The sequence below is a fragment of the Lissotriton vulgaris genome, chromosome 1_1 (assembly GCF_964263255.1).
Source record: "Lissotriton vulgaris chromosome 1_1, aLisVul1.2, whole genome shotgun sequence".
NCBI classification, from domain to species: domain Eukaryota; kingdom Metazoa; phylum Chordata; class Amphibia; order Caudata; family Salamandridae; genus Lissotriton; species Lissotriton vulgaris.
Window position 1 is genome coordinate 518611908 of NC_141685.1, and position 9070 is coordinate 518620977.

Below are 9070 nucleotides of genomic sequence, written 5' to 3' on the forward strand. Positions count from 1 at the left end.
ACAACTGGCGTAAAATGCTTCCTTGTACCAAAAAGTGACTCAAGGATGGAATTCACACTAACACACACACAGCCCCACACACACAACCCCACACACACAACCCCCCACACACACAAACCCCCACACACAACACCCCACACACACAACCCCCCACACACCCCTACAACCACACACCCCACACATAACCCCACACACACCGAGACCCCAACACACAACCTCCAACACACAACCTCCCACACACACAGCCCCCCACACACACAACCCCCCACACACACAACCCCACACACAATCCCACACACACAACTCCACACACATAACCCCCCCCACACACACACACACATACACAAACACATACACAACCACCCAACACACAACCCCCCACACAACCCCCCCACACACAACCCACCCACACACACAACTCCACACACACAACACCACACACAACCCCCTATCTATCGATCGCCCTCACTCTATCTATCTATCACCCCTCACTCTATCAATCTATCTATCTATCGCCCTCACTCTATCTATCTATCGCCCCTCACTCTATCATCTATCTATCCATCTATCGCCCTCAATCTATCTATCGCCCTCACTCTGTCTATTGCCCTCACTCTATCTATCACCCTCACTCTATCACCCTCACTGTATCTATCTATCAGCCTCACTCTATCTATCGCCCTCACTCTATCTATCTGTCACCCTCACTCTATCTATTGATCGCCCTCACTCTATCTATCTATCTATCTATCTATCTATCTATCTATCTATCTATCTATCTATCTATCTATCTATCTATCTATCTATCTATCTATCTATCTATCTATCTATCTATCTATCTATCTATCTATCTATCTATCTGTCTATCGATCTATCTATCTATCTCTCTCACTCTATTGATCTGTCTAATTGTCCATCTATCTATCTATCTCACTCTATTGATCTATCTAATTATCTATCTTTCTATCTGTGAGAAGTTAGCCTGGTATATAATGCTCACTAATTCTAGTGATCACTTTGTACCATGCCAAGCAACCCTTATGATGATTGGTTGTAATTCAACCTTGTAGACCAGTTATCCTAGTGGTAACGTGGACAAAGCAGTCTTAGGCTAAACTCTGAAAGGAATGTGAAGCCAGCTGTTATACCATACACAACCCCCTTGAATACCAAATGAAAGGGACCCCACACAGATATATATATTGAAAATATATATAGATTTATTAAACACAAAATATACCCTGGACTCTTTATGAGCACAGAAGCACAAGCGTTAAATCACAAGACAGTTTAAAATACACAAAAGTTGCACAATATGGATGAGCCCTAGGGGACACCTAAACCATATACTAAGAAAGTGGTATAAGAGATACCAATCGGAATGGGAACAGGCCTAGGGCCTTGGGAATCGCTGTAGCTATTCCAGACTATCAATGAATAAGTCGGGAAAGGCCCGCGGGACTCGGGTGCAGTGTTCAAAGTGCACGCACTTTCCAATGTAAAGTCTATGGTGCGTAAAAAGTACAAAGTTAGATAGTTAGGAACCTTCTGAGTGACCTAGAGCGCTGAAACTTAAGACACAGGCCCTTGAGATGTGTACCAGTGTAGGAACACTGGCGGAGCTGAGTTACCTCACCCACAGGAAGCGGGTGCACAGGGTTGAAGTAGTGTCGGGTTTCGTCGCGCTGGTCGATGGTGCTTGGAGCTGAAGATGCTGCAGGCGGCTCGATGTGAAGAGTTCCGGTGGATCCAAGGGTGGATCTGAAGATGTGAAGACCTGAAAGCAGAGGGGACAATGTTCAAAGTCACTAGACAGTTACGACCGTGGAACCAGGTTGGAACCAGGCGATGTCGGGTGCAAACAGGCGTTGAGGTGTAGCTTCTCTCTGCAGCCACGTGGACACCGGGGGTCGAGAACGTCCCATGCAGGCTTCTCGCTGTTGGCGGTGTCGGCGACCTGATCGGAGCAAACAGGCCTTGGCTAATGCAAGCCACGCAGAATTCGAAAGATGCCTAACACTCGGAACAGCAAGGTCAGAGCGAGTGCTCCTTTTCACAGGAGCTTGGGCAAGTCTGGAGCAACCAGACCCGCTGTGCAGTTTGTCCGTTTCGTCGCCAAGATGGCCGGTGACCACGTGGCTAGTGGCCGGGATGGCGCGTCAAGTGGCACAATGCAAAAGGGCCCCACGCAGATTGTGGAGATGCTGGGGGGCTGATCTTCGGTGCAAGGGCTGCTCGGTGGTGGGGGTTCTCAGTCCCCAAAGCACAACGTCGAGGATGCCTCATATGCTGCGCAGTCAGTTTTTCGAGTGTCTTCCAAGATGTCCAGTCCCACATCACTCGGTGCCTCCACGGGTCCCTTCTTTGCAGGGACTGTGGATCGGGCTCTGAGAGGTCTGGGAGTCTGGTTCTAGTCGGGCTCTGGGCTCGGGCTCCGGCGGGAGGCGGCGGCAAAGCAGACGTCGAGTTGCTGGTTGGTGCCTGTGTTCACAGGGTGGCCACTCCTAGGCCACAAGGGAGATTCTCTTCAGTCTTCTGAGCAGCAGAATGTCGAAGTCCAGTCTTCTTCTTTGTTTAAAGTTGATTCAGGATGATCTGCTGTGCAATGGCACTGCTCCCATTCTTATTCCCAATCTGAGGGGTGGATCACCTACTAGGTCCCTCCTCTGGGAGGAACCAGGAAGGGGGGCGGTTACACCCCCTTTCCTTTGTCCAGCTCCTCGCCAGGCCTGGGTCTGGAAAGTCCCAGGACCGGTTTGGACTGGCTTATGCACGGGGACACCTTGTGTGCCCCGGGCATGTCTGATTCTATTCAGCCCTGTCCTACCCAATACACAAAACCCTGTCTGGGGTGGTGCTCGCACCTCCCAAGGCAGGAAACCCTTTGTCCAAGCCTCCCTCGCTGGAAGGACTCCCAGCAGCAGGAGGTCAGACTCGTGTCTGTGGTGGCAGCATCCATTTTGTGATGCTGAGGCTCTGGTTAACTTTAACCGGGGTTAAGGCTACACACATGTCGTGTCCCTCTAGAAGGGTGGAATGCTATCCCCGTCGACAGAACTGTCGAGGGGATAGTATTCCAATTCGTATGACACCTTACTCGACATGTTTTGATAAAGCCAAACCAAAGATAGCATATAACCGCGAGGATTATAATGCACTTAAGAGTATATGGTATGGCAATATCCCGGAACAGCTTAGGGAGGGGTTCCCGACAGCTGCAGACAGGCTCAGCTCATGCTAGAGCACCATCTCACATATTTCCAAGCACTCTGCCTCCAGGATTGATGAGGCCTTCCATAGGAGTGGCTGATAGGAACATATGTGTCCAGTTTAGGGTTAGATATAGGGATACTATATCTGAGCAAGAGGTGATTACACCAACTTACCCCAGCTGAGTGATCAGCCAGTTGTGTCAAATATGGAGGCCAGGCCAGGGGTGGCACAATACATGCTGCAGCCCCTGGTAGGCCTTGGATGCACCTATGCCCTGGGTACCTATGGTACACTGTTACAAGGGCCTATAAGGTGAACCAATTCCAATTGTGTTATGCACCTAAGGTACATGGAGTCCATTTTAAGGAGAGAGCAATCAGCCTGGGGCCCTGAATAGCAGGATCCCAGGCCAACTATGTCAAAAACCAGCTAAACACCAGGCAAAAAGTTTGGGGGTAACCATAGTCAGATATCCACCTTCCTACATAACCCCCCCAAACGAAAGGAGATAAGGCTATCCTTGACCAGGTAAGCCTATATTGCCTAAGTGGCCATATAAGGAAGTACCAGCTCTGGCTTGGTAACCCCCTGTCTCATGGTCCACTAAGCAATCCCTCACCCTAAGGGTATCTGAGGGTCTCCACCATAGGGAATCTCTACCTGTGGTGTGTCTTTGCAAAGTCAAAGGCTGGTGTTGAGATGGAGTACTGAAGTGAGTTTCCTCTGTAGGGCTCAGCTTCCTCCAATCACTCTCCACCATGTGTGCCTTTCTTTCTTTGACTGAGTAGCACTGTGCCCTCAGGGTCAACCTCTGGCTACCTAAAGCTGGAGGCTGGGTCCCTCTGTTTGGTTTACTGGAGGGACAGTTCAGGTTTGGGCCCTGAGGGTCCCAGGTTTGGCTGTGCCCAACAATATCCATCTGGGGGAGGTCCCTAACTACTTTTAAGGGGGATCCCTCAGGAGTTTTTAAAGTTTGCACCTCACTAGGGCTACTAGTTTCGGTGCCCCTAATCTGTTGATGGGGGTGCTTTATTTGACAGGGGGCCCTTTGGGTCTCACTGTCCTTCTTGTCCTCTGCAGCCCTGGGCTGAGTAAGGCAAGGTAGAGAGGGGCAGGTTACCTGCTCCAGACTGGGTCCCACCTGAGAATGGTCCACTGCCATCAGAGGCTCTGCTAGGCCAGGCCTAACAACCTCTGGGACAGTTCCTTCATCAGGGGTAAGATCAGTTCCCTGAGGAGGCTGATCCTTTCCTAAAGTCTGGTGGGAGGGAGATTTCTCTTCCTCCTCAATGCTCTCTGTTTGGGTGGAGTGATCCATCATTTCAGGCTTCACTACCCATGTATCAGTTTGAGTTTGGGCTGTGGCCATCACAGCCCCACCAACCTTTTCAGGAGGAGACTCAGTTTGGGTATGGGCTGTTACCATCACAGCCCTGCTACTCTTTTCAGGAGGGAAGTTAGCTAAAGATGGGGTTGAGGTTTGCTCAGCCCTCCCAACCTTTTCAGGAAGGACATCTTGGATTGGGGCTGTAGCCATCACAGCCCCACTAACTTTTCCATGGAGATTTACCATTCTAGAATGGGTTTGCTGTTCAACCTCAGCCCAGGCTGAGATTTCCAAATCATTACCCAGTAGGCAATCTACTGGCAAGTTTGCTGACACTGCCACTCTCTTTGGGCCAGTGACACCTCCCCAGCTAAGATTGACTACTGCCATGGGATGATTGGTTTCTATGCCATCAATGTTTGTCACCTGGTATTTGGCATCAGGTAAAAGTTGCCTTGAGGGGACTAGACATTCAGCCACCATGGTGATGCTAGCCCCTGTGTCTCTGAAGGCCTCAACTTTCAAACCATTGATGAGGGGCTCCTGTCTATACTTGCTCAAAGTGTTTGAGCACGCAGTGAAATTGGCAAACCCCATTCCAGTCTCTTAGACAAGAGTATCTGAGTTAGGGGACCTGGATAGGCCAGAGTCCACCTGTCCTCCAAAAGTAAACCCACCCAGATTCTTGGGGGTGCTCCCACCACCTGGGGGACCACTGCTAACAGTGACAGGAGGTGTTGTAGCCTTACCTGGAGGTATATTCTCTTTGTTGCCATTCTTGGGACAACAGCTATCTGTTTTTTAATGCCCCACCTGTTTACAGGTATGACAATAAGGCTTTTTCTGGGCTGTAGAAGTGTCTTGGGACTCACCCCCATTCTTGGAGTTTTGGGGCCCTGGGGAAGTCTTTTCCTTACTTTTATCCCCACCCTTCTCTTGAGGCTTGGTAGTCTCTTTCTTTTGGTCACCACCCTGGTTCTTAGGCCTGATCCTGGTTCTGACCCATTTGTCTGCCCTCCTACCCAATTCTTGTGGGGAAGTCAGATCAGAGTCAACCAGGTGCTGATGTAGAAGCTGATTTTGACAATTACTTAAGATTTGCTCTCTCATAATTAAATTATACAATCCTGTATAGTCAGTAACCTTACTTCCCAGCAACCATCTCTCCAGAGCCTTAGTGGCACACTCAACAAATTCAGACCAGTCCTGAGTCTGTGTCTTCTGGGTATCTCTGAACATTAACCTGTACTGTTCAGTGGTTAAGCCTAACCCATCAATCAGAGCACTCTTCAGGACCAGGTAGTTTCTAGAATCCCTATCACTAACTATGAGGAGTCTGTCTCGGCCTCTACCTTCAAAGGAGAGCCACAAGATTGCTGCCCACTGCTCCTGAGGGATCTGCTGTACTCTGCAGGCTCTCTCCATTGCAGTTATCCATTTATGGATGTCATCCCCAGCTTTGCACGGGGGCACAATCTTACTCAGGTTTCTGTTATCAAAAGACCTGTCTTTATCCTTGTGGATATTGCTGCCACCAGTGGGTTCTATTACCCCACTCTCTCTAGGCTGTCTTGCTCTAGCAAGTTTCTCTTGGGCCAGGGCAACCTCTAATTCTTGTCTCTGGATCCTCAATTCAGCCTCTCTCATCTTGGCCTCATGTTCCCTTCTCTGAAGGCTAGTCATCTCCCTTCTGGAGTGACCATGAGAACCTCTAGAAGCATGGGAGTTGTTAGAGTCACCTGAGTGAGTCCTTCTCCTCCTAGGCTTCTGGTTAAGTCCACCTGGGGGTCTGAATGGGTTGTTACCAGATTCAGTCCCAAATAGGCTTAAGTTAGCCTGGTTCAGTCTACTGACCAGCACCTGACTATTTCTGTCATCATCTGACTCACTGCTCCCCCCCTCCTCCTCTTCTTCCTCTTCCTCTTCCTCCTCATCTACCTGAGGAGCTCCAGTGATGGGGGCTTCCTCATCTACCAGGATGATAGGGCCAGGGGTGTCTACAGTGTCATCCTCTGAAGGATGGCCTCCTTCAGCATCCCCTGTGGGGCCTGCCTTAGAGGTCTTTAGAGTCTCAGACTGATCCAAGATCTCTCTAAGGTGGTCTGTGGTAGGGGAAGGCCCTGTCCTCAGACCCCTTAAGACACAAAGCTGTCTTAATTCCTTAAAGGAAAAAATAGCACATTTGGATGGTGCCCTTGGAGGGTCACTCTCAACAGGGATGTTCCCAGTGGAACCCTCTGCTCCAGACATTGCTCTAGTGTGGGTGGATGTGTTGCAATCTAACTACACTGGTGTTTACCTACTAAACCTATCTAGTAGTTGTAATCAGGGTGTGCTACTCCCTTTGCTCTACAACAACTAAGTTCAGTAGAACTTAAGTATACTAGTCTTGTTTTATATGTACCTAGCAGGTACCTGTATGATCTTTCAAATGATAATCTCAAAGATTGTAGTGGTAAAACAACAGCAAGCTCAGATCCCAATCCGCTGCTCACCAATGTGAGAAGTTGGCCTGGTATATAATGCTCACTAATTCTAGTGATCACTTTGTACCATGCCAAGCAACCCTTATGATGATTGGTTGTAATTCAACCTTGTAGACCAGTTATCCTAGTGGTAACGTGGACAAAGCAGTCTTAGGCTAAACTCTGAAAGGCATGTGAAGCCAGCTGTTATACCATACACAACCCCCTTGAATACCAAATGAAAGGGACCCCACACAGATATATATATTGAAAATATATATAGATTTATTAAACACAAAATATACCCTGGACTCTTTATGAGCACAGAAGCACAAGTGTTAAATCACAAGACAGTTTAAAATACACAAAAGTTGCACAATATGGATGAGCCCTAGGGTCCATCTAAACCATATACTAAGAAAATAGTATAAGAGATACCAATCGGAATGGGAACAGGCCTAGGGCCTTGGGAATCGCTAGAGCTATTCGAGACTATCAATGATTAAGTCGGGAAAGGCCCGCGGGACTCGGGTGCAGTGTTCAAAGTGAACACACTTTCCAATGTAAAGTCTATGGTGCGTAAATAGTACAAAGTTAGATAGTTAGGAACCTTCCGAGTGACCTAGAACGCTGAAACTTAAGACACAGGCCCTTGAGATGTGTACCAGTGTAGGAACACTGGCGGAGCTGAGTTACCTCACCCACAGAAAGCGGGTGTGCAGGGTCGAAGTAGTGTCGGGTTTTGTCCCGCTGGTCGATGGTGCTTGGAGCTGAAGATGCTGCAGGCGGCTCGATGTGAAGAGTTCCGGTGGATCCAAGGGTGGATCTGAAGATGTGAAGACCTGAAAGCAGAGGGGACAATGTTCAAAGTCACTAGCCAGTGACTACCGTGGAACCAGGTTGGAACCAGGCGATGTCGGGTGCAAACAGGCATTGAGGTGTAGCTTCTCTCTGCAGCCACGTGGACACCGGGGGTCGAGGACGTCCAGGAGTCGGTCACGAGCTGTGCCACGCAGGCTTCCCGCTGTTGGCGGTGTCGGCGATCTGATCGGAGCAAACAGGCCTTGGCTAATGCAAGCCATGCAGGAATCAAAAGATGCTTAACACTCGAACCAGCAAGGTCAGAGCGAGTGCTCCTTTTCACAGGAGCTTGGGCAAGTCTGGAGCAACCAGACCCGCTGTGTAGTTTGTCGGTTTGGTCGCCAAGATGGCCACTGACCACGTGGCTAGTGGCCGGGATGGCGCGTCGAGTGGCACAATGCAAACGGGCTCCACGCAGATCGTGGAGATGCTGGGGGGCTGATCTTCGGTGCAAGGGCTGCTCGGTGGTGGGGGCTCTCAGTCCCAACAGCACAACATCGAGGATGCCTCAGATGCTGCGCAGTCAGCTTTTCGAGTGTCTTCCAAGATGTCCGGTCCCACGTCACTCGGTGCCTCCACGGGTCCCTTCTTTGCAGGGACTGTGCATCGGGCTCTGAGAGGTCTGGGAGTCTGGTTCTTGTTGGGCTCTGGGCTCGGGCTCCGGCGGGAGGCGGCGGCAAAGCAGACGTCGAGTTGCTGTTTGGTGCCTGTGTTCACAGGGTAGCCACTCCTAGGCCACAAGGGAGATTCTCTTCAGTCTTCTGAGCAGTAGAATGTCGAAGTCCAGTCTTCTTCTTTGTTTAAAGTTGATTCAGGATGATCTGCTGTGCAATGGCACTGCTCCCACTCTTATTCCCAATCTGAGGGGTGGATCACCTACTAGGTCCCTCCTCTGGGAGGAACCAGGAAGGGGGGCGGTTACACCCCCTTTCCTTTGTCCAGCTCCTCGCCAGGCCTGGGTCCGGAAAGTCCCAGGACCGGTTTGGACTGGCTTATGCACAGGGACACCTTGTGTGCCCGGGCATGTCTGATTCTATTCAGCCCTGTCCTACCCAATACACAAAACCCTGTCTGGGGTGGTGCTCGCACCTCCCAAGGCAGGAAACCCTTTGTCTAAGCCTCCCTCGCTGGAAGGACTCCCAGCAGCAGGAGGTCAGACTCGTGTCTGTGGTGGCAGCATCCATTTTGTGACGCTGAGGCTCTG